The 16,802-nt window shown below is 39.6% G+C and overlaps 1 long non-coding RNA gene across 2 annotated transcripts in view; it reads right to left on the bottom strand.

Moving 5' to 3' along the window:
- The window catches only part of LOC110147518 (uncharacterized), a 445,714-nt gene that overhangs the window by 57,214 nt on the left and 371,698 nt on the right, over positions 1–16,802 (bottom strand). For both annotated transcript variants that reach the window (XR_011492090.1, XR_002316879.2), the window contains one exon: positions 229–479. This is a non-coding gene — a long non-coding RNA (uncharacterized lncRNA). The remainder of the gene's footprint in view (positions 1–228; positions 480–16,802) is intronic.

Genomic DNA, 16,802 nt, shown 5'->3' with positions numbered 1-16,802 from the left:
GCTACCTCCGCTCTTCCTTCCTCCACATTTACAAGGTAGCTCTGCCCTCCGCAGAGGACACTGTGCTCTCAAATGTCACATCTAACTTCCTAGTCCAAGAAGCAGCTGCTTGTTCCCTTAACACACCTGGTGTTTTCCCAGTGACAAGCTTTGCTCACCTCCACCCTCCCCCTGGAACATGCTTCCCACCATCTTGCCTTTAAACACTTTCCTTGTTTGCAGGCCTACCTCACATGTCACTTCTGCAGGGAGCTTCTCCTAGCCCTTCCAGTCTCGTGTAATCTATTCTTCTTTGGTCATCCATTCTTGTATGCTCTTATGACATGCTCAAATTCTGCTTTTTTGTCGCAGCTGGGTTTATACTTTCTTATCTTCGTTACACTCAGACTGCTTTTTACTTCCTGGCAATGTTGGCAGTAGTGTCTGGCACTTGATAAATATCTGCTTGACCACTCTCTCATTCTGTAGAATGATTCACTCTGCAAAAATATATGGCAAAGAAGAACGATCATTAGATTCTAATGTCATTTCCAAATTTTACTGATTGCTTTTTTTGTTATTTCCTGACTGACAGAGCTCAGCCTCAGAGGTGAGAGCTTTCAAAAAACTTCCAGGTAGGCTGTATCCAAAGAGGTTTCTGGATGTGAACGTGTCAGCCCAAGACTCTGTTAACTGGACCTTCAGCTGCTCAAGGTCTACACTGCACAGCTGCAGTTTTACTCCAGAAACAGAGGACCAGAAATGATGTAACCAAAGGAACCAGATTAGGAAAATGTCCTCGGTCTTCCGGGGCACTTAGTTTTCACTGAGACTCTTTGTACTTACAGAGGGAGAAGGTGGGACCAAGGAAAGAGCAGCTAGTGGGTTCCTTCACCATTTCCCACCTCTCCACCCCCAACCATAGTAACACAATAGAGAAGAGGGATGGTTATTTAGAATGCTGACGTTTACAAAGAGTTTAAGTTTAAATTGTTCTGGTGAAAAAGAAAAACCTTAGTCCTCTCCTCTAAACACAGTAAAACCGGCCAGCATAAAAATGCTCCCAAGATTTTCAAGTCTTTCAGAGTTGCTCATCACAATTAACTCTATATATGCTATTCTACATAGTAGTGCATAACTCTGCAACTAGTATTTGACTAGTTTTTCAGCCCCTGTCTCCTGGAGCTGGAGAACTAGAACCAGAGAATAACATGTAAGGGCCAATACTTTGGGGATTAGGCTTCTCCCTCTGCCCACATCGAGGCAAACTTGGGGTCCCTGTGGGACTTAGACACCATGAACCAGCATATGGGTATCCAGAGTCTACTTGATCAAATCAAGTGCTTTGGAAAGTTTGAGAAAAAAGGCAAAAGGACCCAATTTCTTCCCCACAAAGCCATGTGTCTTAATCTTTTTTTTTTTTTTTCATTATATCCCCTCTAATCGATCTTCTTAGTTTTTTTCCTAACTGCATCTCCTTGACATCTTAATGCCACTGATACACTGCTGATCTGTATACCATGGCCCTTAGGAGGCGACAAGCCACTGTAATGCCTCAGATTTCTGTATCCTTCAAACACTGATCCCTCCCACTGGATGGGATACCCATCCCCTTAAGAATGCAAGTCACAGACCTGCCCCCAAGAGTAAAGAAGCAACTGGAAACTTGCCAGGCATCACTCCTGGCATTTATTTTTCATCTTTTTCTCTCACTTTCCTTCAGACTCAGTATGTGCCTTGCAGGCACAGAGCTAGTAGGTGACTCGAGGTGACTGGGGAACTGCTCTTTGGAATGTCATGGCAACATGAAAGCATCAGAGCAGAGAGACTGACAACAAATCTGGAGCAATGGTGTGTTTCACTCAGTGCAATCTTAGGTTCCACGGTAACAAGTGTTGTACTAATAACTACAAGACATAGATTAATGGGGAAACTTTTTGCAACAAACTTATCCAAAGAATAGCATTACAGAGTTTAGAAATTGGTTATTCCACCCCCTCCCCCACTCTTTTACTAGCAAAAGGGTGTGAAATTGGATTTTTCCTTCTGGCTAATTCATTTTTCCAACATTATAATTAACTTGAAAAATAGACTTCAACTTCTGCACCTTCCCTTTTGCCTACACACTTTACAGGCACAACATAATGATTCTAGTTATTAGCTCACTTTAGGCCAAAAATAAGAAGCCTAACAATACATTAACATTTCCATTATCAATCAGAAAACTGCAGGTCAGCTCCTTGAATGATATGTTGCTCAGCATATTAAAATCCCTGATCTCAGCAAAAATGTATAAATACTTTTACTCCTGAAATTATGGTTTAAGAGAGACATGTAGCGGAGTAAATGGAAGATGAGGAGGATAATCAATTTAGATTGGTCTAAATGGAAGAGCAATGGATTGCTTTTTTTTTTTCCTTTATCTAATACAGAAATTGAATGCCTATGGTACCCATTTTCATATTCATTTGATACTCATTTTAGTATCAAAGAGGTGGCAATGAGCAATTTATCAAAAATAAACTTCTCAGCCGTTGGTTTTGTGCTTGCACTTAACCATCTGGTCAATACACATCACCCTGGTAGAGCGCCAATGGATGTTTACCAACTGATATCACTAAACGAGGTTATTCTCCTCTCACCTGGGCACCAGAACACCTGACTATTCTGTCTGAAGCCAGGGCCAACTCTGTGTAACTGCAGATTACACAGTTTATTACTAACTTTCTCCTAAACATTTGTTACTGCCAACGTTTTGAGATCCCAGTAGTGTTTCCAGGTGAATCTCCTCTGTAACATTATCTTTCTCCATTGCTGCTGCTGTTTAGTTGCTTAGTTGTGTCCAAGTGTTTGTGACCCCATGGTCTGTAGCCCACCAGGCTCCTCTGTCCATGGGATTTCCCAGGCTAGAGTACTGGAGTGGGTTGCCATTTCCTTCTCCAGGAGATCTTCTCCACCAAGCAATTGAACCTAGGTCTCTTGTTTGGCAGGTGGACTCTCTACCACTGAGCCAGCTGGGAAGCCCCTTAAAAAAGGGTCTACATTAAAAAAAAAAAATCTTTTAAAAAATAAGTGATTGTCCTCACCTGTGCAGAAGTGTATTTGCAACTAAATTTTTGATGACATCAATATACTCACTAAACATACTCATCTTTATTAAATATCTACTATTAAATATATTCAGCAATTAAGCATCTACTAAATAGTTCTAAGACACAAAGCTACAAAAGACATGGCCTTGCTATCAAAGAACTTAAAATCTGGTAGAGATGCCAAGATCCACAGATTCCCCAAATTCTATTTGATTTAAAAAAATTTCAATAAGTTGAACATACAGAGGTAAGGAAACCTTCATACTTGAGTTGAATGATGACTTAATTGTCATAACTTGAACAGTATAAAAAAGCCAACTTGCATATATCCCTTGAAAGTTTCTTTCCTTCCCAGGTACCATAGTGACTAAAATTCTACTATAGTTTAGAAATTCATTCCTTTAGGTTAATTTCCTTCCAGTACCAGTGAGCTATTATTTAGACTTTTCCTAGGTATTTTTAAGTACTGGTGTTTTAGATATAAGAACTGCTTAAATAAATTACCACAATAGATTACCTTTATTTTTTTCTGGTGATCTCACTTAAGATGAAAATGCCCTTAGATGACTTAACATGTTGTCATGTTACTTATCAGATCACTTTCCACTATAAGAAACAGGACCTCAGCCCTATGAAGGCACTGGGAAATTTGTGCAAAGGATAATTAAAAGGGAGACGATATACATGAAAGGAGGGATCCTACAAAATAAGCTCCTTACGACCTATCAAGACTAACAGTCTATAAGAAGTTAATGTTTCCAAGAAAATCAAGCCTCAGAAACTAAGAGAAAGGTGGTCTTCTTAGTTACCCCCACACTTTCTTGAAATCAGAGTCAATAGTCACATTGAATGGGATGATGGTGATAAAGGGAAAAGAGAAAAAAGTGATTTCCCATAAATTCTGCGTTATTGATGACTGACCACACAGAAGCTAATATCCACAACAATAATGAGCACTTATAAACTCATGCATTAAAGCACTATCCCGTTCTAATGCAAAAAAAAAAAAAAAAAAAAAACCCTCTGTTAAGATTTTTAATGCCTTGATCATAGAAAGAACCACATGAAATTATTGACAAAGCCTGAAGCAAAACGTAAGGTACTAAAATCATAACATTGTTGTAGGGAATTCAACAGCATTATTATTCATTAATAAACACTAAACACCATATCAAAGCAGCAGATTTCAATAAACCTTTTTCAACTGACATTGCATGTAAATAGGACTTGGTTAAATGACAATAATAATTTGCCAATCCAGCGACAGCTATTAATAATAAGTCTGACCCAAACCTTAGCAATACATATTTTGTTTTCTATTTTATGTATTTACATATATTTGACTTACTACATGTTATAATACATAATCTTCTTTCTGAGATTATTTTTCTATTTTTTTCTTGGTGTATGTGTGTTTAGTTCTATGAATCTTTGTCACATGTAAAAATTTATTTCCCCAGATGGCTCAGTGATAAAGAATCAACCTGCAATGCAGGAGACTCACGAGACAAGGGTTCGATCCCTGGGTCAGGAAGATCTCCTGGAGAAGGAAACGGCAACCCACTCCAGTGTTCTTGCCTGGAGAATCCCATGGACAGAGGAGTCTGGTGGGGTTATGGTCCATGGTGTCACAAAAAGTCAGACATGACTTAGCAACTAAACAGCAACAAAACATTTGGATAACTAGCACCACAATCAAGATCTGGAAATGATTCATCACCACAAAGCGTTCTCTTTATAGTCACCCTGTTCCTAATACCTGGCAACCACTGATCTTGTGTCTATTTCTATAGTGTTGTCAGTTTGAAAGTATTATATAAATGGAATAATACAGGATGATTTTTGTTTGAAGATTCATCTATTTTTAAAGTACATATATGGCTCATACACACACACACACACACACACACACACACACACACACAATCACATACCTATGTTTACTTTGTATAACCTTGCTTCAAATTTTGTAAGAGTGTTTTTTAATTCGACATGATGCAATCTATAACAAGACATTAGAGACAGCCCTTCAGGGTGGACTGAAGGGTGAATCATCCCAGGACAAAGAATAGAGCCTTGTGCTCTTCCAAAGGCTCAATCGTCCTGAGAGCTGGATTCTATGATGAAGTGCCAAAGCACGTAATACAGGAGTATTCGGAGCAAATCTCCATAGCCTAGAGCTCTGTCTTTGGAAGGTTTCACTGGAGAGAATGCACTAGAGGAAAAAGGAAAAAGCAAAGCTTTGCTTTCCAAGTGCAGTGTCCATCCTGCCTTCACTCAGATTTTCTAGCAACACAAAAGCCCCATGAGTGATTTTGCTGAACGAGGTAAAGATAAAGAGTTAATGACTTCTAACCAGGCCATAAATTAACCTATTTTTTACAAATCTGAAGGAAGAGGTGCTCAGAAGGACTAATGAACACACACATCTAAAAATAACTCCCATTTAATTAACTGCACACTACACAGTCGCTCTAATTAAAACTGCTGGCTGGGCTGAGAACTATCAGTTCCCCTATCTTTCCATGCTTCTCACCTTAGGCTCCCTTAAACACTGAAATTATTTGAACTTTATGGGGAAATAGCAGGCAGGTAGCCTAGGAGAATGATGCCAGAGGGAGAAATTAATTTCATTTTAAGCAAGAAAGCCATCAATAGACTGGAAATCAAGCTATGCAGAAGGTCAGGATGAGAAAGGAGGGACCAGTGATGAAGCCGGAGTGGCAAAATCTCTAGTTCCAAGCAATTTCCTCAAATGGTCTGTGCAGCAGGGAGGTCACCTGACACAGGAAGTATCCTCCTCCACCTTTGAGAAGCCAAGCACAGCCCACCTGGAGGAAGAATAGAGCAGGAAACTGTCCAAAATGGAAGAGTTTAGAAAGCCTACCCTAAATAACAGCAACAGTTAACATTTACTGAGGGCTTATTTTGTGCCAGGAATGGCACCAACTGCACTAACACACATTACCTCATATAATACAACAAAGCAGTTTATAGATACAAAACTGAGACTTAGGAAAGTTATCTTGCTTGCCCAAAGTACAGAGCAAGTCAGTGGAGGAGCTGGGAAATAGATCCTGGCAGATTGAGACCCCCAGTACTTCCTTACTAAACGGGGACCGTTCCTACTTCCAGGACTTCTGTGACAACTCAAGAGGGCCTGGCATTTCCTAGGGGCTTAAGGGTTTCCCTTCAGATCTCTCCTAAAGACCTATGTCAGACCCTAGAGAAACCAACCAATGAATTTTGTTCCCTTTGAGTAAGACTTGGCATCTGTAACAGTACTCAAAAACAAACAAACACAGGTAGTATATATTACATGCAGACTATGTCCCAGAAAACTTCTACCAGCTTTGAAAAAGGAAAAATGGAACAATAAACTTATATGCTCTAAGGATAATTCCACTCTCTGAAAGCTAAAATATTAAAAGATACACCTCTTCTTTTAGACCTGGTATTTGATATCTTTCCTACATTTGACACATGATCTTGAAGTTTCCAGCCTAAACATCAGTGAGTGGCTGAATCAACCTGACAAGTATTACAATGAGTAACTTCAAACCTTAAATATCAGCATTAGCATTTTCATTATCTCCATAACAATCTAAATGGAAAAAATCAAAGTTAGACAAAGATTTATACATCACTCAAATACTGATATAAGAAAATACAGTGATAAAGTTTAAACTGGCAGTATATTGGCTTGAAATATTTATCATCTTAATTCACCACGAAAAATGCAGTTCATGTATACTGACTTTTAATATACAGGGAACATGGGAAAGTTGTATATTTCATTAATTCACTCTACCAATTACTACCTTTGAGTAAGGTAGTAAATGACTATAGGAATCAGGTAGGAATGCAAATAATAAAGCAGGCTAGGTATAAGACTCTAGGGATGAGTAGAGACTGTGGCAAACTTGGGTAGCACCTACCTGTCTGAAGAGAACAGCTGGTCGCTGCCATTAGGAAGGGTAGGCCCAAAGACACATACTATTTCTGACTTGTATGTGAAATTTCCTAATTGTTAAAACTCAGTAACTGCAGTAACTAATGATTTTTTTTCCAAAAAATTAAACACTGTACCAGCTAAAGAAAGTACTTCTTAGGCTAGATCCAACCTGTAGAACAGAATCCTACTTCCTCTAAGTGAAAAGTATGTAAGGATAAATTTTGATTGGTTGAAAAGGAAGAAAAGGGTTTAGGGAGTAAGAACCTGGATTGGGCAGAGAGGTTGGTGCAAGAGACCTAGGAGTGTGATCCCCCCCTAACTTCAAACCTCTCTAAAAAAGAGCAGAGGAGGCAGGAGTAGAAGGTAAAAAAAAAAAAACAAAGGCTGATGACAACCACAGCAGACAATGTTTCTGGGCATCATTATGTCCAGCTCCATGCTATGTGCTTTACAGGGATTATCATACACTTAATCCTGACAACAAAATCAAGTGGTTATTATTATTTCCCCCACTTTTCAGATAAGGAAACTGAGGGTTAGAGACATTAAGTAACTTGCCCAAGGTCATAAAATTGGTAAAAGGCAGAACTCACATTGAAAAGCCAGGACTGTCTAATTCCAGTGGCTGAGCTCTCAACCACTATCCAGTGTTGTCTCTCTTGCTGGGCTTGAAATGAGGGCAGAAGATAGAAGAATAAGTCCTGCTGAAATGTTGCATGTACTCAACCTTCCAGGAGCTGAAAAATCTACAGAGAGAGCTAAGGAAGCCCATGTTCCCTGTTCTGGACCATGGTATTTCATGAGTGGCAAAGTGAGATGGTGATGAGAGCAGTGTACCAATATACCCACATCCATTTGCTCTCCACTGCCATTTCTGAACTGTGTGACACAGGCTGGGTCACTGGAGCTCTCTGAAGCTCTCTAGGATTTCATTCTTCATCTGTATAATGAGAACAATACTGTTCTAGCTGCTGAAGAAGGAAGGTCCAAGAAGTTCTCAAAGACCATCCTAAGACTAATGCCAGCATTGCCCACTTTTGCATCATCCTTCTGGTACTCTTTAATGCCCCAGAGAGTTCAATGCAATGTGCTGATTCTCAGGTTCCTACAGATCCCAACACATTCAAGAGCTCATATCCCAATCAGTAATCACCTCTGATCTGTAAGTTTCAGATTTGCCTGTTTTTAACCAGAGGAATGGTAGACAATTCTACAGAGAATGTAAAATTCCCCCAAAGCTATGATCCCTAACTTAAAAGATAAAGGTGAAGGTGGTTCAGATGGTAAAGAATCTGCCTGCAGTGTGGGAGACCAGGGTTTGATCCCTGGGTTGGGAAGATCCCTGGAGAAGGGAATAGTTACCCACTCTAGTATTCTTGCCTGGACAATTCCTTGGACAGAGGAGCCTGACAGGCTACAGTCCATGAGGTCGCAAAATTTTGGACACAACTGAGCAACTAACACTTTTTCATTCTTTTCAACCAGAGGAATGGTTAGAAAATTCTACAGAAAACATAAAATTCTAAGGTCCATGACCCCTAACCTAAAGATAAAGTGAAAGTGAAAGTCTCTCAGTCATGTCCGACTCTTTGTGACCTCATGGACTATACAGTCCATGGAATTTTCCAGGTCAGAATACTGGAGTGGGTAGCCATTCCGCTTCTCCAGTGGATCTTCCCAACCCAGAGATCGAACCCAGGTCTCCCACATTGCAGGCAGATTCTTTACCAGCAGAGCCACCAGAGAAGCCCAACCTAAAGATAAAGGTGAATGATAAAGACATGAGCATAAAATTGATTTTAAAAAATTATTAACATTTTTTTTGTTAACACACCAACTCACACCAAAATGTATACTTACTCAGTCTCTCTTGAGGTAAGGAAATGAGATTTTCAGAGAAATCACTCTTAAAACTTCACAACTAAAAACCTCTATGGTAATCAAGTACAGTGACAAACCTGAGTATCCAAAAGTAGTAGAATCTTAATAAGTATATGCTGATGGTGCTTAGGATAACTAGCTCTAAAGTTTAATTACTATTAATATGCATGCATGCATGTTCAGTCACTAAGTCGTGTCTGACTCTTTGTGACTTCATGGACTGTAGCCCACCAGGCTCCTTTGTCCATGGAATTCTCCAGGGAATAATACTGGCATGGGTTGCCATTTCCTCCTCCAGGGGGTCTTCAGGCCCAGAGATGGAACCAATGTCTCCTGCATCTCTTGCATTGCATGCAGATTCTTTACCACTGAGGCATCTCACCTGGGAAGCCCCAATATTAACATAGCAGGTTGCATTTAACCTTGATTTGAGTGAAAGCTGTTAAGGGAAATTAGAGAAGCTGCTATGGAAGGACCCACCCTAGTCCATCTATACTGTTTTGCATTTGAAAACTCCCCCATGCTGCTGGCACCTCCCTCTAGCCACAAGATTATAAAGTGAGATTGTGCTGCTGAGTTTAGGAATGGATTTCTTTGACTTTCACCTTTTGAAATTCTGGCTTATTCAACAGCACCAGTAGTTTTTGATAACCAAATGTATTCAGTGCTGAAATTTAAAATCTGACTTTGTCTTGGATTCTTCAACAAACTTATTGAGAAGAAAAAAAGAGAAAGGGGAAGGGAAACCTATATTTTAAGAAAAAAACTTTCATAAACATATCAGGTTACAATGTAGAAGCCTTATTTCCATACTAATCTCAATAAATTATCATCTTGAAAAATTATGAGATAAGGAAATTTAAATATTGCCTGAATGTTTAATATTATTAAGGAACTATTGTTAATTTTTAAATGGAATAATCATATTGTGCTTATGTTTTTAAAATAATGTTTTAGAGATACATGCCACAATATTTATGGATTTAGCAATATAATATCTGAGATTTGCTTCAGAATAGTCCCCCAAGAGAAGAAATGGGTGGGACTGGTTTAAATATAGCAAATTTGGACGTGAGTTGAAAATTGGTAAAGTGAGGCAGTAGTAAGTGGTAGTTCTTTACATTATTCTCTCTCTTTTGTATATGTTTTAATTTTTCCATAGTAAAAGAAGAAGAAAAAAAAGAAACAGTGCAGGTATCAATTTTTGCCATTTGAAAGAAACATCTGGGAGTGGGAAATTCTTATAAAAGGGATGCTCATACATTCCAGTTAACCCACGGCTGATTTCAGTAATCGAAGAATATGTTCATTTTTTCCTAAAAGTGACTTTAAGGTACAGATTGTCCCTTTGAGCAGCCAACCTCCTACTTATCTGACCCACAGATATTCTTCCAGTGGCCTCTGTGCTTCTCCACCTGAAGGCTGATCTGAAGGCAGAGTAAGTTCATGTCTTAAAAAAATCAACTTTATTATTCATATTTTTTCAACCAAACCTATTTCCTTATTCCTTATCATAGTACTACAAGCACTATTTCCATCAGTAGCTCTAAACCATAAACCTAATAGTTATTTTCAGTGTCTCCTTCTCCCTCCTGCTCACACCCACTTGTCATGTCCAGTCAACTCTAGATCAGAAAAGGCACAGCAGCAATGAACTGGCCTGTGCTCTGAGAGATGCAGAACTGAAGGAGAAGACAAAGGTCCTGGTCAGCTATTTGCATCTAAACAGCTCAGGGAAGTGTATTCAGCTGTAAGGACAGGTACCCACAGGGAAAAGCAGTAGTGATGAGAAACCTGCCAATTTGAGTGAGAGTACTGCTAACCTCTCTGAGGGCCCTGATACTCTAAGAGCACGTTGGGTATAGCTCCCCATCTACAGGGAACTCAAAGCACATGATGATAGTTTGAATTGCTCAGAGAGAAACAAAAAAATAAAAAAATAACCTATCCCAAAATAGGACTCAGCCACAACCTGAAGATTATAAATAGAAGAAGGAGAAATGCTGAGTTGTTCTAATGGCAAAAGGAAACATTGATAAAAATTAAAATAGCAAGAATAATAGTCAGAACTTAACTGCTGTCTACAAATAGCATTTGAATCTATGTGCCAATGATACCCACAATTCATCTCCAGAAGTCAAACTTGGAGCCAAATGAGCAAAAGAAAACAAATGACATTTGACAGGAAAGACACTTTCCACACATTTAATTTTGCATAAGGAATGTAAATTTCCCAAGGATATGACCCAAAGCATTAAGCCAGTCCATATATTGTTCTAATCAATTAAGGCTTCCTGCATCAGCACTTTTGGAGTACAAACAAATAAAGCCAATATGTTGTTTAATCAGGAGAAAAATATTCATACAGATTAGTATATTTCCCCTATTTTTTAAGTTATATTTCTTGAAAAAATAGAGAATAACCTGAGAATCTCTGTAAGTGAAAAGGATAAGTTATCATTAAATTATACCCATTTGAAAGGAAGAAATGCCTAGATACTACTTAGTGCTTGTCTTGGGGCTTTTTAACATTTTGAGATTTTAAAATGTGGGTTTCCATATGTGAGAGATATCATTTAGAATTTTCCAAGACAAAAAAAAAAAAAAAAACCAAATGGAGCCTTTAAAAATTTCCTGGTACCTATTGCCTTAGATTTATCAAAATTACAAAATGTACATTTTATGGGCTTCCCAGTGGCTCAGTGGTAAAGAATCCACCTGCCAATGCAGGAGACACAGGTGTGGGTTCGATTCTTGAGTTGAAAAGATCCCCTGGAAGAGGAAATGGCAACCCACTCCAGTATTCTTGCCTGAAAAATCCCATGGACAGAGGAGCCAGGTGGGCTACAATCCATGAGGTCACAAGCAGTCGGACATGACTGAGCAGGCATGCATGTACACTTTATAGCTGGGATGAGCTTAGAGGAAAGCTGTTCCATCCTTTTCAACCTCCCTTTGAAAATGTAGCAACCTCTGTGGTAGGATCTTTATTAGTACAGAAAATAATAGTAATCAAACATTTATTGAATACTTATTTACTATGTGCCAGGTGGTATGCAAAGCTCTTTATATACTTTATCTCATTATATTCTCACTAAATCCTATTAGATTATCACAATTACTAACTCCATTTCACAGATGGTAGGACTGAGACTACTAATCAGTGGACACTCAGTGGACTCCTTAGGTAGACACGAGATTTTAAGAGCAATAAATAAATGCCCCTACACAAAATCTTCAGAAAATTACTTTATTCCTTAATGGAACAATAACTTTCAAGTTTCCACCTCTGATATCCTCAGAAAGTATCATCATGAGGAACAAAGTTTACATTCAAATATTTCCCCAAAAAACTTCAATTATATTACCCTCAGATTTATTCAGTATCTTCTTCAGTGTTTAGGTCATTTCACTGTTCTTAGACTTCCCAGAATATAAAGATAGAAATCCAGGTAATGTTTAAAGGGTCTACTGTGTGCTATGGGAAATCATGAAAGACTATCTTTCATATTCTGCAGATGTAAACCCAGAGCAAAGATACAAATAGCTGGTAAGCTTGTGACTGGGATTTAGATATGGGTCTTCTAATTCCTAAAGGAGGGTAAGCGACTGGACTCAGGCTTGCAACTGTGGGGAAGAAGAATTATTTCACAACAAAAATAAATTGAAACAAAGAGCCAAACTAAAGAAAGCTTATTGAAGGGTTTTAATTATTTATCCAATTCCTGGATCTGCATAGCAGTACATAGAGTGTTGTCCTACTCCCAAGCTTCTTTTGACAATTTCAACATGGATCACATGGGAAGTAAATTTTAAGTTGATAGCCCCAAGTTCTTGCTTTCTGCAACAAGCCCTCTTATATCCATATAGATCATCATCAGGAGACATTAAAAATAGGACCTCAGATTTACACAAAGATAAAAGGGAAATGGAAAAGCATACTTACCAGGAACAATCACAAATACAATGATTATTTTTCATCTGGGACTGTGCCCAATACTATCATCATGAACTTGCAACTCAACCAATGAAGTCAGTAATGCTAGGTGACCTACTGTTGACATTTGCCAGCAAATGAATTCAGAATTCTGCTATTCTAATAGGAGCAGCAACGAATACTTGAAAATGCATAGCATGAGTATATTCACTACCATCTTCTCATTCTGAAACCCCTGAATTGATCTTCCATTTTCAGAAAGTATCCCTGAACCCCAAATACTAGATAAACCACACAACGTAGATCAATAGATTTTTCAAGTGCAATAATTGTTTCTCTCTGGGAGATTCCCATCAGTCCCACAAGGACGGACACTCTGATTGACCTCAAGGAACACAGCAGATGTGGTTAAGCTGTGTGTGCTTCCGACCTTATCAGAAGAAAACCAGGCCTTGAAAATCACAGAGGAACACCATGGGTATGTGTATGTTGGCTATGGGAAACCAAACAGCTGGTCAAGCATATACTGTCTTTAAAAGCCAACCTAACCAAAGAAGGCAGACTACAGGAAGGGAAATTAGAAAAAAAGAAATGTGTGCATTAACAATATTTCTTTATGTTTAAAAACATTGCCAGGAAATAATAAAATGAATGGAAACAGATGAGGTATGCTGTAAGCATTCAGATTTCTTAATGTACTAGTTAGCAGAAAAGATTTTCTACATAAAATCCTGATGGCCCACTTGCTTAAGCTCCTGGTGACAGAGAAGTTTGCTGTTACTTTGAACACTACATTTCTTATTCAGCTACAGCCAAATAAGATGGCAGGAAGAGGGTGCACAACCAGCAAAGCTGACTTTTCATTTTTAAGGAGGGAGGAAGGGGAATCTAGGAGACACTCAAGGAAGTCTTGACTTCGAAATGGGAAGAGTTTTTAGCTCCACTAAACCACTACCCAATGCTAATAAGGCCAGACTGGGGCAAATGCAATCCCTGGTTCCCTACCAGGAACCAGAACAAGAAATGGAGCTTATTGTTACTACAGAAGAATTACAAGCAGCTGCACCCTGACATCTCTGAGGAAGCAGCATGTGATCCTGGGCAAAGCACAATGGTGAGAGCTCATGAAGCAGGTTTTTACAATTTCAGGTTAAAATTATTCCAACTCTGCAGCAAAACCAATGCACTAGTGAACAAACAGAATGGGTGCAGAGACGTGAAAGTAAGCCCTGCTCTATGTGCCAGGAGAGAACCTAAAGGAAGCCCAGAGGTGCCTTCTAAGGACTCACAGCAGATGTTGCCTAACAGAAAATTTAAAACTTCAACATCCCTCTTATAAACTCCTCAGAAATCAGTTCAAGATCTATAATAATTTTCATTCATTCATTCATTCAGCTAGTGTTTAAGACAGGCCTACTATGTGTCAAGTACTGTACTAGGTACTAGAGATATAAGAACAAATGAGACAAGGATCCTTCCCTTTGGAGCTCACAGCTCAACAGAGCGGAAAACCGTGGCAGTAATTCACTACATTCCAGTGTACTGGGTAGACGGTGGTTAAAGAAAGAGTTAAGGTGATGGAATTGAAGAGTGGGTAGATGAAAAAGCAAAGGTCAGGAGATGGAAAGGGGTGATCCTGACACCTTCAGGTAGCTACAAAGAGTTAATTTAAACTCTATTAAACTCTGATTTTGGATACCTCTAAGTAAACGATGCACATTCCCCAACGAGCCCAGAACACACCACTCCCTGTTGCCTAACACTGGGCCAGAGGATCACATTTATGTTACCTGGCTAGCCTCTGGCTCCACTGGCATTTGAGTGTATGATTCCTGAGTTAGGTCAAGACCAGGGACATACTACCTACTCCTACAGGTCGATTGCTAACATGTGAGGAGTTTTTGACTGTCAAAATAATTGGGAGGTGCTACTAGAAGTTGTGACCCAGGAACTGGAATGTTCCACATCCTGCAATGCCTGGGACTTTGCTCCCAAAGAAGACACGCCTATCCCAAACACCCATCTTTGAGAGACCTTGGGCCAGATCGTGTCATGCTATAACATTTGCACTTTAATAATCATTGCCAGGCTCTACTTGAATTATTAACTTTTCTAAGTGACTGACAGTAAGAAAACACACACAAACACACAAAGAAAAGAATTCCACATAGAATCTTTGTTTATAATTGATGCTGAGAAAGAGACATTTGAAAGAAAGGCAATATTTTCTTCCCTGAACTAGTAGCAGTATCTGGCTTCATAACAAAGAGAGTCTTTGTAAAACCAAGATGTTCCTTCCCAGTGTGACTTCATACCAGCACTCTCATTAGAGAAGCCAAAAGGAAAGCTAACCAAAACCATTTTAGAGAGGTTAGCTTTCACATGTGAGATTTCTGGCATCACCCTCCTTTTTTTAAAATGTAAATTTATTTATTTTAATTGGAGGCTAATTACTTTACAATATTGTAGTGGTTTTGCATACATTGACATGAATCCACCACTGGTGTACATGTGTTCCCCATCCTGAACCCCTCTCCCACCTCCCCATCACCCTCCTTTTGATGGTAGCAAATGTTGTACTGGGGATGAGGGGTTACCATTGGACAAATACATCAGAACGATGTTGTGGAAACACTTCTGGTTAACCACACAGGACACAGACCACAATGGGGACGGTTCAGAGCCACTAAAGTTGACTCTCACTATTTCTATGGTCTTTCTCCCAGTGCAAATTCCAAGAAAAGTGTTAGTTGCTGAGTTGTGTCCAACTCTTTGAGACCCATGGACCATAGCCTGCCAGGCTCCTCTGTCCATGGAATTCTCCAGGCAAGAACACTGGAGTGGGTAGCCATTCCCTTACCCAGGGGATCTCCCTGACTCAGGGATCAAAGCCAGGTCTCCTGCATTGCAGGCAGATTCTCTACTGTCCGAGCCACCAGGGGGACCCAAATTTCAGGGAAATTATGATTGTAATACTGCATGCAACTTCCAGGAGTGTGTAGAAAAGGACGGATGATGTGCATCCTGAAATTCCAAGGCAAGCTGTGAATACTTTATACAGACTTCCCAACTCTACAGAAAGTGATGAGGGAAGGTCTGCTCCCCCAGGGATGATCCTAGGCAGTGACTGCCGAGGAGTATAGTCTTTGTGAAATGCATGAAACCAGACAACAATTCTGTGACCAAACCATTGTTTTGCTTTTTCAGCAGGTTAAATAGGCAGGGAAATGAGACAGAAATGGGTCTTCACATACCTGTAATCATTAAAGAGCTGCAAGGGGGAATTTTTAAGTTGCAATGGTACAAGTTTTCCACTAGGATTTCTGACTAAAGCATAAAATCACTACTGCTGTGTATCATCCCCTGCTACCTTCACTATCAATATTTTGAAAATTTGTTGTTATTCAGTTGTGTCCAACACTTTGCAACCCCATGGACTGTAGCCCACCAGGCTCCTCTGTCCATGGAATTTCCCACACAAAAATACTGGATATGGTTGCCATTTCCTCTTCCAGGGCATCTTCCCAGACCAGGGACTGAACCTGCGTCTCCCGCAGGTAGATTCTTTACTTACCACTAAGACACCAGGGAAGCTCTTTCAAAATCTAGCCCATTCTTAATGCTTTCCCTGCCCCCTCCCTGCCCCCCCCCCCCCCCACCCACCGGCTCTTATTCCCACTCTCATTAGTCTTGCTTCTGCTACTGGGAGGATTCGCATACTACATTCACTAAGGAGACAACTTGCAGCCCAGCGGCCCCTTTCATTCTCACTGTACCTGATGCTTTGTTTTTTTTCAAATTCATTCATTCATGTAGGGTTTATTGAGATACCACTAGATGTAGGCATTATTTCATACCTGGGTGAAAACAGCAATGGACAAGACAGGCAAGGTTCCAGCTCTCATGGAACTTAGAGTCTAATGAGGTGGAAGGGAGATAAAGAACAGGATCTAATCAA

Source organism: Odocoileus virginianus, chromosome 2 (assembly GCF_023699985.2).
Source record: "Odocoileus virginianus isolate 20LAN1187 ecotype Illinois chromosome 2, Ovbor_1.2, whole genome shotgun sequence".
NCBI classification, from domain to species: domain Eukaryota; kingdom Metazoa; phylum Chordata; class Mammalia; order Artiodactyla; family Cervidae; genus Odocoileus; species Odocoileus virginianus.
The sequence above is the reverse complement of the archived record's forward strand: the minus strand, read 5'-3'. Positions and strand labels throughout refer to the sequence as shown.